This window comes from Hemiscyllium ocellatum, chromosome 4 (genome assembly GCF_020745735.1).
Source record: "Hemiscyllium ocellatum isolate sHemOce1 chromosome 4, sHemOce1.pat.X.cur, whole genome shotgun sequence".
Taxonomy (NCBI): Eukaryota; Metazoa; Chordata; class Chondrichthyes; order Orectolobiformes; family Hemiscylliidae; genus Hemiscyllium; species Hemiscyllium ocellatum.
In genome coordinates, this window is record NC_083404.1 from 54,443,207 (window position 1) to 54,461,685 (window position 18,479).

The window sequence follows — 18,479 nt, forward strand, 5'->3', positions numbered from 1 at the left end:
ACCAAGGATGTTACTGACTTGTGCAAATGCTTTGGACATCTGCGAACCAAATTCCCCCAATCCTTGTACTGGCATTTAAAATACTTGAGGTCTACCTGGTCCCCACTGAATTGTATTGATTCTGTGCTGCCTGCCCTGTGTCAGAATCAATGCTTTCTGCCTGATGTCAGGTATCAGAAACAAGTCAGCTATTCTGCAGCCTGGCGGTTTTGGATCTCGCCTTGTCCAACTAAGTGTTAATAATTGTTAACATTTTGTTTGGTTGTTGAGGAGAAATTTGATCTTCAAAGGAAGCGATGCCTTATAGCCCACAGATGTTTCTCAGTTCCCTATTTGTCTTGCTGTAATGTGTGTCAATAGGCGCTCCATGAGGAATTTACCACCAGTCATTGCATTTTCAGGATCTTGTTGCAAAGAACTGCAAAAAAAAAGTCAAGTTCCTCAAAACGAATGATTCGCATTATATATTTTTATTACCATACTTTTTTTAACTTTGGCAAATTAATCTAACCAAGTGATCCTCACCATTTTAGGCTCGAGTGTGGCAGGTTATTTTCGTCTTTGGCATTGGGAGGAGAATAAGGCAAATGTCTTGCCGCAACGGGATTTTAGTCAGTAAACTGGGCTAATCTGCAAATGGCATGGATTTATGAGAGGCTTCTGGAACTGAGTGCACTTAGAACTGCGTGAATAGTTCCTGAATTGTGTTGTACTTCAGTTTGCTACTGGAGCTGAAAATGCTGGTGGGTGGAGAAGGTGTTGAACATCCAGTGTAGCCAGGAACATTTGAAGGACGGAATGGAAAATGCTGGAGCAACTCAGTGGGTTTGTCAGAAGCTTTGAAAAGGGAAACAGTTAACATTTTGAGTGCAATGACTCTCTCCTTGGGAGTTTTGCTTATTATCCAAGAGCTAGTTACATGCTTTGGAAAGCCCTCTTTTTTTGTTCTCAATTAGAAATATACCTCATTCATCCCTTCCATCTGCACCAGTCCGAGCACAAGTGAAGAGTCTCCTGTGAAGAGGAGATGAGCTAAAATGAAAGGGAGACAGCATGACTGTTTTGTTTCACAGCTCATGTGTTGTATATCTTTAAGCAATATGTGCATGATGTCATCATTATTAAACATGTGACCCGAAGGCATAAAAGTCTCAAACTCCAGCCTGAAGCATTACACATGGATTTGATTTATTATTGTCACCTACGTTGATAGGTTTGGTTTTGCATGCATTATGGCAGATCATACCTTAGGAAGTGCATTAGGGTAACAGAACAGAGTGCAGCATTCAAGGTTGCAGTTGCAGAGATGGTGCACGGAGTGAGTTTACCACTAAATTTAAAATTTGGGAGATCCATTTTGAAGTCTAATTCTGGCAGGAAAGAAGCTGTTCTTGAATCTATTTGTATGTACAAAGAAACTTTTATATCTTCTGCCCAGTGGAAGAGAATGAAAGAGAGTATAAGTGGAATGAGAGGGATGTTTGATTACTTTAGTTGCTTTCCTGAGGCAGCGGGAAGTATAGATGGAGTTAATGGGTGGAACGCTGGTTTGCATGATGGACTGGGCCGTGTTCACAACTGTTTGCAGTCACTGATGGAATCGTGCTGCTGTTTGGAGTCAAACAGTTTAATATTAGCCCAGACACTGAAGTGCCTGTGATCATTTTAAATGTTTATGTCAGGATCTATAACAAAGGTCTGCTGAATCTTTCAATACTATGTTACCTGTGCCTGGTTCTTATTGTCATTGGAGCTAACTTAAGCATTGCACCATCAAGTACACATACCCAGCTGGAAGCAAAGCCCACAGTATAGCAGATCAAAGACTGATAAATATATAGCTCTTGTCATGACCACTGACGAGTCAGAAGTGCTATTATTTTGAGGTGTAGTTGCTGATATAATGTTGGCAAAGTGACAATCGACAAGCACTCAGCAAATCCATCAAATAGCAATAAAGACCTGACCAGGAGAATCTGTTTTTGTGATATTGACTGAGAGATAAATATCGGCCAAAAACAGGAGCTAGCTCGTTTGCGCTTGTTCCAATAAAGTGTCATGTTGTTCGCTAACATCTGCCCGAACATCCAGTTGGAGCCTTAATTTAAGGTCTCATCCAAATTAATGCACCTGTGACAGCTCAGCACTCCCTCTGTAGTGAAATAGAGGGTCAGCCTTGAAATGTGTGACCAATCCCTCAATGGGGATTTGTTTCTGAGCCCCACAAGGATCAAGGTTCAAATGTGCAGCCAACTGAGCCAAGGCTGATTCCGAATTATGAGAAGGAAGGTCAAAATATAACTGTGGGCAGACACAATATGCCTGGCTTTATAGTTACATCTTGGTTCAGATCGACACAGCTTTAATTTTTGCAGCAAATGTTGGCTGGGAGCCAAGAGAAAAGCACCTCTGAAGTGTGCAGAGCACTCCTGCTGGTAGAATGAAGAAAACACCGATTATAGGTAGGTCCACAATCTGGGAATGTTGTGAATGCCAGTGAGGAGTGAGTACATGTTGTGAAACCTACATGACAACCCCTCAAAAGCTTTCTCCATCTTTAAGATGTCCCAGTACTACTTACAGACTTTTCTCAGTGTCAAAATCCAATTTAATCATTAACCATAATCCACATAGGGAAAAGGGGCTCTTGTGGTACAGTGATAGTGCCCATACCTCTGAGCCAGGAGACCTGGACTCAAGTTCCACATTCTCCACAGATGTATAATGTCATCTCTGAACAGGTTGGTTAGAAAATATCTATATGTGGAGGAACTGGTGCTGGACTGGGGTCGACAAAGTTATAAATCTCACAACACCTGTTGGACTGTAACTGATGTGTGATTTCTAATTAGGAAAATATCTAGTTCAAATAGGACCAGGCCCTTAGTGCCGTTAAAACTGAAAACCACATCAAGGAGGAAATCGGTATAATTGTAAAATGGTTAGAAGTTGTTCGGGATTTGCAGGCTGAAATGAGTCATGGGTTATAGAGGAAAGTTGTGTTTAGGCTACAGTTGGGATCAGCCACATTGTATCAAATCCTAATGCAGGCTCAAGGGCCTAGATGGCCTGCTGTTTCTAATTTATGTGATTGCCTTAGTGCCAGGGCACATGCCAACTTTTGTTTAGATTATCTTTAGGTTTAGCGTTACTGTTCCTCGAGAGCTGTGGAAGTCTTTCCTGTGACCAAGCGACGGTCTATTTATAGACGAGTGCTGCATAGTTAATCAAGTAAACCCCACTGATCAATAACAGCCTGAGTCAAAGGCCCGATGGTAATAATCACCCTCAAGGGCATAAGTTTGGTGCAAACTGGTCATGACCAGCTGAATGATGCACCTGGGGAGAGGACAATATAGAGCCAAAATAGATTGAGAGGCCAACCTGTTAAAAGCTTTACGTACAATATTAATTCCAGTGAAGATCATCATTGGTACATTTCTGGCTGGTACATTTCAAATTTCTTTTCAGTATATTAAAAAAGGCATAACTTAAAATAATCACATAGTTATAGTCCCATGGAATATAACTTCATGTCCTTCCTTGCAGCAGAGAGTTGGAGTGCATAACTAACATTTAAAGGGAGAAAGTTGAAAGTTCAGGTCTCACTCAAGTGCAGAGTGCAAAATCCAGTCCAATCTGGAGTTTGCAATCAAACATTTAAAGTCAGGCATGAAGGCCTTGTCTACTCTCTTAAAGTTGACTTTAAAGACCCCATAGGCGGAAGTGGGTACTGCAGATGCTGGAGATTAGAATCAAGATTAGAGTGGTGCTGGAAAAGCACAGCAGGTCAAGCAGCATCTGATGTTTCGGGCAAAAGCCCTTCATCAGGAATGAGGTTGGAAGCCTGCGGGATGGAGAGATAAAATATCAACCTGGGCGTTACCAAATGACAGGACAGTACTCACCCAATACTGAAATAAAAACATAAAATGGTTAATACTCAGTAGGTCAAGAAATGTCTGTAAATGGAATAGAATAAAACCTGTCTACCCCCTGGGCTCCCTGCCTCAATCCTGATAATGGGCTTTTGCCCGAAACGTCGATTTTCCTGCTCCTAGGATGCTGCCCGACCTGCTGTGTTTTTCCAGCACCACTCTAATCTTGACTTTAAAGACCTCATGGCCAGTATTTATCTCTGAACCAATATTACTAAAGCTAACTGGTTATGACCTAGTTTCTGTTTGTGAGGGCTTGCTGTCCATAAATTGACTGCTGTACTTGCAGTGTAACGGCACCTCAGCAGCACTTTGTGTTTTGAGTGCTGAGGTGCAAAAGACACTGCATCTTGTATAAAGGTGTTTGTTTTTGGAGAGTACTGTGGAAGAGGATTTATATGTTTTACTGGTTAAGCAGTTCATCAGACAACGACATTAGTGCTCCAAGGCTACTGCCAGTTTTTGAGATCAACCTGGGCATTATCAAATGACAAGAGGATTTAATACCAACGTTAAGGACTGTACTTACTCAATACTGAAATTAAAGCATAAAATGCTGAATACTCAGCAGGTCAAAAAATGTCTGTGAATGGAATAGACTAGAATAAAATAGAATCACTACAGTGTGGAAGCAGGCCATTCAGCCCATGACATCCACAACAACCCTCACCCCACCACCATCACCTCCCTGTAAACCTGTATTTTCCATGGCTAATCCACCTCACCTGCACATCTTTGGACGCTATGGGCGATTTAGCACAGCCAATTTACCTAATCAAAGAAGGAAATCAAGTTACGGTTTCTGATTGCTAATCTTTAGAACTTCTCTCTTTCATTAAAGTTGCTGCCTGACCTGTGTATGGATGTGTATGGAGACATTTTCCCTTCAAAACTTCTCTCCAGTTTTTCTCTCGTTCTCTTTCCTGCTTTCTTGAAGACACTAACTTCTGCTGACACATAGTCCGTCTGTTGCCTTCCCCAGGTTTGCATACAGTACAGTACCCAGTCCAGCCTGAGTCCACTCTTACCGGCTATTCTCTCTTTCTCTCTCTCTCTTTTTTACACCTGGATGAAGTAGATATTGACCAGGAGCCTGATCCTGTTTTGGATTTCAGTGCATTAGGGCACCTACCTGTGTACATAGAACATAGAACATAGAAAAATACAGCGCAATACAGGCCCTTCGGCCCTTGATGTTGCGCCGATCCAAGCCCTCCTAACCTACACTAGCCCACTATCCTCCATATGCCTATCCAATGCCCATTTAAATGCCCATAAAGAGGGAGAGTCCACCACTGCCACTGGCAGGGCATTCCATGAACTCACGACTTGCTGACTAAAGAATCTACCCCTAACATCTGTCCTATACCTACCACCCTTTAATTTAAAGCTATGCCCCCTCGTAATATCTGACTCCATATGTGGAAAAAGGTTCTCATGGTCAACCCTATCTAAACCCCTAATCATCTTGTACACCTCTATCAAGTCACCCCTAAACCTTCTTTTCTCCAATGAAAACAGCCCCAAGTGCCTCAACCTTTCCTCATACGATCTTCACACAGGAAACTGTGTAGTTTTCAACAGAATGGCCTCTCTGTTGGGACAGGCTTTCTATTCATTTAAATATTGGGAAAATGAATAGTAGCCCTTCCCCATTTTGAGGAACTGCTGTCTGGACATGCTATTTTGTTTAAACTTAAAATGCTGAGTTTTACAAAGTCCTGGGCCTTCCCTTGTAGGAATGAGGGATCCTAACCTTGAATGGTGGGATCTTAGGGCCTTTCCTCACCACAAAAGGAACCTTAGGTTTGAATTTATACATTCTGAAAATTCTGGATTGTCAGTTTTGCACTAGCTCATACAGCATAGCACTTTAAGCTGTTTTGCACTGTTATATTCATGTTGTTCTGTGTTAACATAGTTTGAACTGATTTTATAATATATTTTATTATTTGAACACTTTGAAATTTAAAAGAAAAGGCAGAGCAATTGCAGCTGACAAACTTGTGTATTACCTAATAACTTTATTTGATACTATACAGTATTCGTTGGTAGATGACTGATAAATAAGATCTAAGAACACTTGTTTATGTTTTAGTTCCTCTGAGAACAATAAAGCAATTGTGTAAGCATTTCATTTACCTTCATATCCTCCCTTATCTTTGAATTAGGTATATCTTTTAATATGATCAGTAAATAGTGAACTTGTACAAGGGATCCCTGATTTGCAAAAATCTCACTACGAACATTTACACTTACAAGCACAATCCCTTGAAGTGTAGTTTTAAAGATCTGACATATGAATATTTCCTGTGCTTATTATTTTATATTGTTCTGCATTGTGTTTTGACTTCTGCATAAAGTGACTTGCAAATGGATTCAAGAACTGAACCTGTTCGTAACCTGGGAACCACCTGTTGAGTGCACGTTTCAATCTACATCATTGTATGTTTTTCTGAGATGGAAGTTTAGTGACTGTACTAGTGCAGCCCATATTGAATTTTACTTGACTGTCTGGCTAACTGAGGCTCCAAAATAGTCATAGAGTCATAGAGATGTACAGCATGGAAACAGACCCTTCGGTCCAACCCGTCCATGCCAACCAGATATCCCAACCCAATCTAGTCCCACCTGCCAGCACCTGGCCCATATCCCTCCAAACCCTTCCTATTCATATACCCATCCAAATGCCTCTTAAATGTTGCAATTGAACCAGCCTCCACCACATCCTCTGGCAGCTCATTCCATACACGCACCACCCTCTGCGTGAAAAAATTGCCCTTTAGGTCTCTTATATATGATTCCCCTCTCACCCCAAACCTGTGCCCTCTAGTTCTGAACTCCCCAACCCAAGGGAAAAGGCTTTGTCTATTTATCCTATCCATGCCCCTCATAATTCTACAAACCTCTACAAGGTCACCCCTCAGCTTAGATGTGATCTATATGGACTTCAGTAAGACGTTCGACAAGGTTCCCCATGGGAGACTGATTAGGAAGGTTAGATCTCATGGAGTACAGGGAGAACTAGCCATTTGGATTCAGAACTGGCTCAAAGGTAGAAGACAGAGGATGGTCGTGGAGGGTTGTTTTTCAGACTGGAGGCCTGTAACCAGTTGAGTGCCACAAGGATCGATGCTGGGTCCTCTTCTTTTTGTCATTTACATAAATGATTTGTGGATGTGAGCATAGGAGGTACAGTTAGTAAATTTGCGGATGACACAAAAATTGGAGGTGTAGTGGACAGCAAAGAGGGTTACCTTAGATTCCAACAGCATCTGGACCAGATGGGCCAATGGGCTGAGAAGTGGCAGATGGAGTTTAATTCAGATAAATGCGAGGTGCTGCATTTTGGGAAAGCAAATCTTAGCAGGACTTGTACACTTAATGGGAAGGTCCTAGGAAGCGTTGCTGAACAAAGAGACCTTGGAGTGTAGGTTCATAGCTCCTTGAAAGTGGAGTCGCAGGTAGATAGGATAATGAAGGCGCCGTTTGGTATGCTTTCCTTTATTAGTCAGAGTATTGAGTACAGGAGTTGGGAGGTCATGTTGCGGCTGTACAGGACATTGGTTAGGCTACTGTTGGAATATTGCGTGCAATTGTGTTCTTCCTATCGGAAAGACGTTGTGAAACTTGAAAGGGTTCAGAAAAGATTTACAAGGATGTTGCCAGGGTTGGAGGATTTGGGCTGCAGGGAGAGGCTGAACAGACTGGGGCTGTTTTCCCTGGATAGTTTGCTTAAGATTATTTTTCTTTTCATCTGTTGTAGAAAGAGCTTGCATTTAAGTAGCACCTTTTCTCATCGTCTGAGCCATTGCTAAATATTTCTTAGCAAGCAGAAAACACATTGTGTGTGTTGTGGTTCAGATAACCGACCATTTAATCTATAATAACTTCACTCTAATGAGGAAACGCAAAAATAACTTCAATAATTTCATGCGCCCGGATGAGATTTAGCTGTTTTAGATCTCAGGTTCTTGTGTGGCATGTGGACATTGCTGGCAAGACCTATATTTGCCCATCCCTAACTGCCCTTGAGCTATATGTTTGCTAGACAAACTAGGGCACTGAAGAGTCAATCACATTGAGGTGGGTCTGAAGTCACATTTGGAGGAGGGATGACAGATTTCTCTCACTAATGGGTGGAATCAGTCAGTTTTGTGTACAGCCGTCCACAGTAGACAAGTTGAAACGTTTAGCTTAGAGTTTATTTTAAATTGAATTCACATGTCACCATCTCTGAAGGTAGGATTTGAACCTTTGTCCCCAGGACAATAGCTTAAGAGTTTTGATTACTCGTTCATTGATATTGCCACATCCCTCTGTAGGTTGGAGATGGGGTTGGAAAAAACTGAAGCTTTGATTGACAAACCTACATTGTCTTTTGACCCAGATTATTAGAATGATGCCTCAGAATATAATATCGGGAAAAACTGGATCTTGTTGGTTCGTTCAAATGAAGACTTTTATGGGTTTAAGATGAGGCAACTGCCCCATGTTCAGTTGGAATCTGAGATCAGAACTATTCCAGTTTGCAACTGAACTTCCCAAGCTATGACTTCACAGCACCCCATTGATATTTGTTCCTTGGCAAAGTCTCCTGGACTGAATGTGTAAACCTTGAGATTAAAACTATATCCATGCTCTGAAATGAAATTATTTTCAGACTGTCTGTGTTTCTAGTTGCCTGGAATTGAGAGCAAAAATGAAGTATTTTAATAGTTATTAAACTGGAAAGGTTGCAAGAAAGATTGAAAAGGATGATACCAAGGTTTTTGTTATAAGGAGAGGCTGGATCGGCTAGTTATTTTTTTCCGTCTGAAGAGTCTGAGGCTGAGGGGTGATCTTATAGAGGTTTATGCAATCATGAGAGGCATAGATAAGGTGAATAGCCAAGGGTTTTTCTTCATGGTAGGTTTAAGGTGAGAGGGGAAAGACTTAAAAGGGACCTAAAGGACAACTTTTTCACACACAGGGTGGTGCATGTGTGGAATGAGTTGCTAGAGGAAGTGGTAGAGTTGGGACAGTTACAATATCTAAAAGACATTTGGATAGGTAACTGACAGGGAACGGCCAAACACAGGCAAATGGGACTAGCTCAATTTGGGAAACCTGGCCGGCATGGACTTGTGGGCCGAGGGGCCTGTTTCTGTACAATATGACTCTAAGAGCAGCTTGCAGAGTGGCGGGACAACCCAATGGTGACTACTGCTCTCTCTCACAGTGCCAGGGGCCCTTGAGCGACTGCATGTGTGGGTTTTCTCTGGGTGCCCTGTGTCCTCCCACAGTTCAAAGGTTAGATGTGCAGGTTAGATGTATTGGCCATGCTAAATTGTCTAGAAAGGTTGCGGGGATAGAGTGGGTCTGGATAGGATGCTCTTCGGAGGGTTGGTGCTGATGTGATGGGCCTAAATGACCCCCTATGTGCATTGTAAGGATTCTGTGATTCATTCAGAGAGCAAGAAATGTGCATTCAGGTTCAGTCTCTGTTGCAAATTTCCCTTGCAGTACTTGGAGTCAATGATATTGATGGTGAATGTGCTGCTTAATATGTTAGGCTCTGCCGTGTTAGCTGTGTGCATGAGTGACAAGGAAATTACAAACAACCTCCATGATACATTACATTGGGGAACTGCACGGGGAGGAGAGTGAGCAGAATTTGGGCGTTGCTCTCCAGCTTATGGAAGTGTTAGGCAAGGAATACACTGCTTTATACTAAGTCAGTTGTGAGAGATAGTGAACCTCTATAGAAACTGGCATCTCACTGAAATGACTTTTAAATGTTTGTCTGTTGTTTGACCTTTCATTGAAGGAAGTAGGCTGGAGTATTTACCCCCAACTGGAAATGTGCAATATACAAATGCAGTGTGATTTATTTTCCACCTGTTGTTATTCTCCTCCTCATTGTTTTCTATGAAGCGAGTAAGTGTAACAGTTTTCATTATTGTTTCTGTCTCGTCCCTCCTGAGATAGAGAGATGCTGAGGGGGTAATCCCATCAAAATTGCAGCATAGATTAAATGGCTTTGTATGTTGCTTGTTGGTATTCTTCCATCTGCGTGCTGCAAATCCATTAAAGATGGGGACGATCCATTTGGAAGTTTTGCTGATAGCCATAGCTGCTGACCATGAAGGGGTCATCAAGTTTATTATGACGCCTGTTGTCAAACCACTAATTGTCATGTTGACGCGCACTGGTCCCTAGGAGATCACTAGAACTTACGAGTAGGACATTCAGCCCTTCAAGCCGCCTCTAACATGCCAGAAGACCATACATATGCAATCTGAATGTGGCCTTAAATCCACTGTCCTGTTTCGCCTCCTAACCCTTTAACTCCCAGTCAAGTAAAACTCTTATCTAACTTAGCCTTGAATCTATTCAATGACCCAGCTTTCACTGCTCTCTGAGGGTTAGAATTCCATGGACTTATGGTAAAAAGAGTTCTCTTTGTCTCCACTTAAGACCATTTTATTATTTACCTGCATTGTAGGCTTGTGTCTCTTTGGTGTGAAAATCAATATTTGGGATCATGATGTTGCACGTGTAAGCATCGTTGAAACTGACTTTGAGTATTCAATTGGCCTTGCTTATGCCTGGTCATGCAGAAATTCCTTGGGTAAGTATAACTCTGAAGCTATTCTGTTCTGTTCTGTGAATGTGTTTGTGGAGTCACCTCTGTTTAACAAGTGCCAGTATGCTTAGGTGGTTTGCTTTTGAGAGAGCTGCCCCTTATCTGATTTTTGTCCTTCCAAGAGACTCCCAGAATGAACAGCAAATAATGAGAGTAAAAGTTGCTGTGCTTCCTTTCCTCAGAGCTGTAGTTCATTCATATTTCACAACCACACAACAAGGTGCTGGGTGTGTAGGGAAGCAACTTAGTCCTAAGAGGCCCAGGGTCGTGCATTGATCCAGCAGAAGCCGCATCAAACTCCAAACGGAGAAACAGAGCTGCAGAGGTTTACGCTCAGTGCTGGAGAGAACAAAGAAAAGGATTTGCTCATCCCTTCCAGCGATTTAGTGTGATCACAGGCGGATGCTAAGACCTGTTTCACAACCCAAGTTTTCTTTGTGCTTCTGCTAAAGAACAACAAAGTACAAGTATGGAAGAGACAGTCCTATGTTTCTGTGAACGATATACTCAACTTCAACAATGCCAACAAATTCTTTAATCCAGATGTGCTGTATTTTTTTTGTCTTCACTTTTAGCCTGGACAGATTGTTATTGGACCCTGTAGCCAGGTAAGCTCTTCCGTGCATATTGTATTTGCATGTTCAAATTATAATATAGATTAGTTGGTTGGAAAACCTAATGCTTGCTGGCCTCTCTTCCTGTGTCTGTTAATATTCTAGTAAGTGCTAACATCATGTGTAACATGTCAACAGCCTCCAGTATTAAAGGGAAAAGCTAGAATGGTTCATTATTTTTTTAAAGAATAACATTCTGATGGGCATTTAGTGTATTGTGGTTAAACAGAGACCTATGAAACACAGCTGCAGAAACAAATGAAGCAAGTCGTTTTCAGTTTGGTCTTTTGTATGTTTGTCGTGAACAGTGTCAAGGTGATCCAGTTGGGGATTGCTGCAGTGTTGTCGTTACTGTGTTTTTTTGTTGCTGTTTACTTGAAGACAAATGGGATTTCGAGCTGATGACTACTGCTGTTATAATGTCTTCAGGGAAGTTTGTTCATACCAAATAAAGGCCAGTGCACAGAGCACAAATAACACAAAAACAAAGACTAGGTGCAAATATGCCCAACTATTTCCAAAGATGTTTGTGAAAAGGATGTGCTGTATTTATGCACACCTTTAGAATATTTAGTATATCCATTAATTAACTCAACCTAAAGCTGAACATTTCAAACACTCCAATTGGAGTAGATTGCTAAAACTTACTGTTCACACTTCAGTTCTTTACCGTTCACATGCCTGCTATTTTGTTAAGCCTATTTTTGTTCACTTTGGCCTATGGTATAAATCTTTGTAGCTCTGTTTTCACCTTGGAGTTTAAATTTGCAATTCCCTTCCCAATCTTCCTGTGGGGCTTCTGAGATTTTTCTTGTGCTGATGGACCTACTGCCAATGGTGTAATGTTTTATAGTACCCTTGTCATCAAAGCATCAGTGGAGAGAATCCCTGTTGGTCCAGTGATCAGGGACTGACCTTTCCCAAGTGCAACTAGCTAGCAGACTGGTTGTCATATGAGCCCTATTGGAGAGGAAACAAAAGGGCGAGTGATGTTTGTAGATTGAGAGTTTCTGCTCGAGTGTTGTTCTTCCTGCATCCTAGCCTCCATATGATGACTGTTGGACTACTGGCTTAGTGTCAGTCATTTTCGCATCATGAATAACATAATGTTGTAACCTCTCATCTGGTTCCCACAGTGTAGAGAGGTGCAGATTTTCATTTCAGACTAGGTTCAAAGCCATAAATGGGTATCTTAACCCAAACCAGAATGTATTCTTCATGTGCCTCTGGAAACTAGTTCCTAACATTGGGTGTCTTGACGAAAGTTATCCCATCTAAGATTTCATGGACAGAAGAAAGTGACTGTTCTAGCATATGGCTGGGAGGCCACATTGTCAGGGTCAAAGTGGCAAGTGGGCACAGAGCCATGCTTTGTTAGCTGGCAAATGCCATGTCTCATTATAGGCCAGCTAAAGGCAAATGACCCCCACTGTCATCTAAAGCTTCTTGTTTCGATTGTCTTCATTCGCTTTTCTAGCCAATGGCAAGTCCCAAAGACCAATGACTTGCCCTTTTTACACTGCTGTACAAATGGCCAGTCTCTGTTCCCATGCTATTTCAACTCTTTAAAATGGTGGAATGTGGTCTTTCTGACAGCTGTGTGATAAATCAGTCATCAGCCTCAGTTTACAGCCCTGTGTCAGTTTTAAAATGTTTTTACCAGCGTAATTTGATCTATTCGAGGAAGAATCTTGAGAATTCATCCCATAAACCTTGTTTGTTGGTGGGTGGCTGTCATTAATCCTTTGTTTGGAATTGCCTCAATAATAGTATATGTTGTACTGACATGCCAAAGGATTTCCAAAAGCACATTGAAGTTAATGCACTGAACCTGCTAACCATTTACACTTAGAAGTGATATTTGTGGCTCTTTTAAGTCGCTTTTTAAAAAAAGTTATCTTTATGCTATCTGATCTCCGATTTATCTAAGTCATTGAAGATCTTTTTTCGTTTAGTTCACTTTCCTCTTCACTCCCCAGTGTATTTTGCTTTCTTATGCAAACCTTGTACTTTGGTTGTAAATTGAAAAGGAATTATACAGAACTACAGCTTAGAAATGGACCATTCTGTTCAATACTATGCACATATCTGCTGTTCCCCCATGCTTCACCTACTCCTTTTGGCATTTCCTGCTGTCCCTTTCTCCCTTTTCTAGCTTTATCTAGTCATTTATCTAGCTTCCCCTTAGACCCACCCATGATTCTTGCCTCAACTACTGAGAAGTAATGAGATCCATACTGTGGAAATTTTAATGGTGTCTCCTTGTAATATATCGTTGCTCAGTTGTCCAAGCTTTAAGAGATATGGGGATAGTGTGAGGAAGTGTAGCTGAGGTAACAGATCAGCCATGATTTTATTGAATGATAAAACAGGTTTGAGGGGCCAATGGCCTTTCCCATCTCCATTCTTTATAAGGTCTCTTGAACCGTGATGGTCAATGAAAAATCCTGTGCCAAACAGGTGGCCAGCTATGGCCAGGAGCAAAGGCCTTCCAGTGACATTCCCTTGAGGAATCTTTAGAATGTGAGAAACCTAACCTCGCCTCCAAGGATGGGTCAGGATGTAAATAAGTGAAATTCCTCCGTCTGGAAAGTGCTGGTCTTGTTCCGAGCTTTGCTGCTGCAGGAAACAATTCCTATGCTGTGCCACTTGTAACAGACTGCTCCCAACATCAGTTCCATAAATAACTTGTTATGGTTTTGCTGTGAATTAGCGTGGCACTTTTTAGCATGATGTGAGCCATTTGGATGCTCCAGTCAGAGTAGAGATCACAGCGTTGACACTTTGTGGCAAAACTTCATTTTAATCTCTCTGAGATGGATGTCCTGTGGATCAGTAATCGTAATCTGGATTCGACACTGTAATGAAAATTTCATTGCATTGTCTGAGAGCCTGCCTTTTGTCCTACCACATGTGTCCTTAACATTCCGCACTCTTGTATTGGTGCAAGTATGGGTTAGCTCCAAATATGAGAGGGAATTAGAATTTCCATATCTAGAGCAACCCGACTGTGGCAGTGGTACAGCGTGCCCACTGAGTGATGCTGGATCAATTGTTAATTTGAGAATCGCGGTTGTTAACTGAACATATTAAGGGATATGGAGTACAGGCAAGTATTCGGAGTTAAGGTCACAGATAAGCTAAGATCTCAAAGAATGGCAGAACAGACTCTATGGTCTATCCCTGTTTCTCTGCGTACTAGATTTTTTTCTCCGCTTCGATTCTGATGCGCTTGTACTTGGCAAGGTAAAAGATGTCTATTTCCAAATGACACCCATCTGTCTGCATCCTCTTCTATTTGATGCTTAACAATGTAGCTTGCCCCTGCGGGGAAGCTCTGCATCATATTCTTTTCACTTGCACTAAATGATACATCCGTTTTAATACTTGTGATCTTGTCACTTAGCAGCCATTCAGAAACTGCCGCTGCCCTTTCCTAAACCACTTGCAGTTTCAGGCATTTTTCATGCTATGACTGTTCTGAAAATTGGCTGGGGAGACCTGGTTTTTTTTCCCCCTTTGTGCAATACTGCCATTAAAAGAGACACATTCTGTGGTTTTTGTGATGATTTTTTTTTCATCCATTAACAGCCACTGCTGAACTATGTTGAACATGCAACGTCCTGAAACTGCAGCGGTGTGTCCTCAGGATGACCTTTTTCGATTCTGTAAGGATGTGCCATGAAAAACAAAGGGAGATATTGGTTGTACAGAAACTGTCAGAGTACCGTTAGTTTACTGTTGGCTCCAGAAAGTTTTTTTTTGCCATTTCCAAAACAGTCCTTTAATACTTCGAGCTGTGGCCTAGGGCGACTTGGATTTGATGATTTTGGCTTATGATCTAGATGCAACTTTTCCAATTTAAACTTGAATAGTCAATATTCAGGTCCATATTTATGGACATATATTTGTCATGATTCAGTGCTGTCAAAGACTCTGAAGTTTTGATGTAAAATCTTGCATTTTTCCATGTCAAACTTGAAGCAAGCAAGCTGAAGGAATAGTAACTCCTTCACATGATTTTTGTCAGCATCCCATTAACATAATCTCACAGTTGCGATTAACTGATGATAAAAATGTTGACAAATTTCTCCAGCCACGCTGATTTCAAATTGCTAATAAACGTTTGTCCCAGCCGCCAAACAATTAGCCACTGGAACAAGTAGCCCATTGAGTAGCAAGCTTTCCTGTCCTCAGTGACCTCCTGTAAGCAGATTTGGTGTGTTTGCAATATCATGTAAAATACTCAAAAAGTATTCCCTGGTGTCTGCGGAAGCTAACATAAACTTTCCGGGCTGTTTCTCTTCATAAATGCAATCAAGAATTTTGGCTGGGGGTGAGGCATTGGATGGCTTCCAGTTGGTACAATGGAAGCTGTGACCACAGCTCGATAATGAGACATTGAGGCACGTTTCAGCAATGCTGCAGCAACAATGAGCAAAGACCCCTCCGATCAGTGGGTGACAGGCTTCCTTTCATTTTGTTTTAATTTACATTTCCTTTCCTTCCGAAACCAATAGCTGACGCCAAATTACACTCTTGCTGAAAGATAAGTCCTTTCTTCAGTGCCACAGATACAGCCACTGTACAAAAAAACAATTGTAACCATTTGCGAGATCAGTATTCTAACCATCAGTCATTGCAGTGAGTTAACCACCTGGACCGTTATAAATCCTAGTGACGTGCGCAGACACGTGCATGACTAAGATTGTTTTGAGAAAGACGCTGTAAACGTCCGCTTTGTAAAAAAGGAATAAGCTTGAATTGAACAGGAAATGCTTACCTTTTTATACCTCGCTGTACCATACACTATTCAATAGCAGAATGAGCATTTAGTTTAGGGCAGAACATGCCTATGTCCGAGGCAGTAACTGGCCTGATTGTGGAAACTGTGAATGTGGCTCTGAATCCTTGGTACTTACTCCTTTCCATCCGACTAGCGCGCGCGCGCACACACACACACACACACACACACACACACCGCCGCCTACCTCCCGACCTCCCCCTCTCCCCTATATGTCTGTCCACCCTAACGGCCATGGAAGCTGAGTTCATATCACCACTGGTTGGCCTGTAAATCCATCCACTTTGTCACACTCTGGGGAAAAAAAAGAGAATTTAGATTTATGTCACACCTTTCACGACTTCCCAAAGTGTTTGCAGCACTTCTTTAGATGTTAGTGAAGGACAGAAAGGAGGACTTGCATTTGTATGGTATTTTTCATGACCATTGGTGGGCTCAAGGTGCTTCAAGCCTTTTGAAGTGTAGCCAGTGTGTTATTTTGGAGAAAACTGGGATGTTGATTTGAAATCAACTCCCACAAACAGCAATGTGAAGACAACCAGATGATCTGTTATTTTTATTGTTGTGTGGCATTTATTGAAAAATAAACATTGCCTGGGATACTGGGAATAAGATCCCAACTCTTCATCAAAATATTGCCAATGGTCTTTTGTTTTACATCAGAGTAGACAGAAGAGTTTAACATCTCTTCCAAAAGACAGCATCTCTGACAGTGTAGCACTCCCTCAGCTCTCCCACAGTATTGTACTAGAATGTGATGAAAATGGAATGGGACTCAACATAACTTGAAAATAGGAGTGTTACTATTGAGCCACATTTAACACCATGAAAGTAATTTTTAGTTGTAACTCATGGGCCGAGGGATTATCTTGTAAGAAATAAAATGTCCCCATTAACTATAGTACTTCCCATTACACAGAATGCTAAATGTGAAATTCCGGACTTTTTTCTTGACTATCATTTAAGAAGAAAAAAAATGACGAATATAGAAGGGAGAAGAAAATGCCATCTGTAGAAAGGAAGTGCTTATTTCCTTAATGCTATACAGCACACTGAGTGAGGGAGTCCCAGAGGTCTGTAGGGTTGCTTTCTCCTTAGAATCGTAATACAGTGTGAGAACAGGCCATTTAGCTCAACCAGTCCGCACAGACCCTCTGAAGAATATCCCACCAAGACCCATTCAGCTACCCTATTACTCTACATTTAACCTTGATTAATGCACCCACCCTACACATCCCTGAATACTATGGGCAATTTAGCATGGCCCATTAAGCTAAGTGCACATCATTGGATTGTGGGAGGAAACCCATGCAGACATAGGGAGAATGTGCAACCTTCACACATGAGGCTGGATTCGAACTCTGGTCTCTGGCACTGAGGTAGCAGTGCTCACCACTGAGCCACCATGCCACCCGATAGAGGGATACGACAGCTGCATTAACCTGTGGGTACCATACCTCAGGCATGGGGAGAAATTCTGAAGGGATGCCCTTTTTTTTCATGGTAATTTCAGCCAGTGCAGAATTAAAATCTGATTGAAGATTTGTAGCTCGGGTATCCGTTGTTGTGGTTCTGCTCGCCGAGCTGGAAGTTTTTGCTGCAAACATTTCGTTCCCTGGCTGGGGAACATCATCAGTGCTGTTGGAGCCTCGTGTGAAGCGCTGCTTTGATGTTTCTTCCGGTATTTATATTGGTTTGTTCTTGCCGCTTCCGGGTGTCAGTTTCAGCTGCAGTGATTTGTATGTGGGGTCCAGGTCGATGTGTCTGTTGATGGATGTTCTTGCCGTTTCCGGGTGTCAGTTTCAGCTGTAGTGGTTTGTATATGGTGTCCAGGTCAATGTGTCTGTTGATGGAGTTTGGGGATGAATGCCATGCTTCTAGGAATTCTCTGGCTGTTCTCTGTCTGGCTTGTCCTATGATAGTGGTGTTTTCCCAGTCAAATTCATGTTGCTGGTTGTCTGAGTGTATGGCTACTAGAGATAGCTGGTCGTGTCGTTTTGTGGCTAGCTGATGTTCATGGATGCGGATTGTTAGCTGTCTTCCTGTTTGTCCTGTATAGTGTTTTGTGCAGTCCTTGCATGGTATTTTGTAAACTACGTTAGTTTGGCTCATGCTGGGTATTGGGTCCTTTGTTCTAGAGCCAAACTAACGTAGTTTACAAAATACCATGCAAGGACTGCACAAAACACTATATAGGACAAACAGGAAGACAGCTAACAATCCGCATCCATGAACATCAGCTAGCCACAAAACAACACGACCAGCTATCTCTGGTAGCCATACACTCCGACAACCAGCAACATGAATTTGACTGGGAAAACACCACTATCATAGGACAAGCCAGACAGAGAACAGCCAGGGAATTCCTAGAAGCATGGCATTCATCCCCAAACTCCATCAACAGACACATTGACCTGGACACCATATACAAACCACTACAGCTGAAACTGACACCCGGAAACGGCAAGAACATCCATCAACAGACACATCGACCT

At 42.0% G+C, this 18,479-nt stretch overlaps 1 long non-coding RNA gene across 2 annotated transcripts in view; it reads left to right on the forward strand.

Moving 5' to 3' along the window:
• Positions 1–18,479, forward strand: part of LOC132815378 (uncharacterized) — a 180,752-nt gene that overhangs the window by 42,034 nt on the left and 120,239 nt on the right. The gene's annotated exons all lie outside the window — the stretch shown is intronic.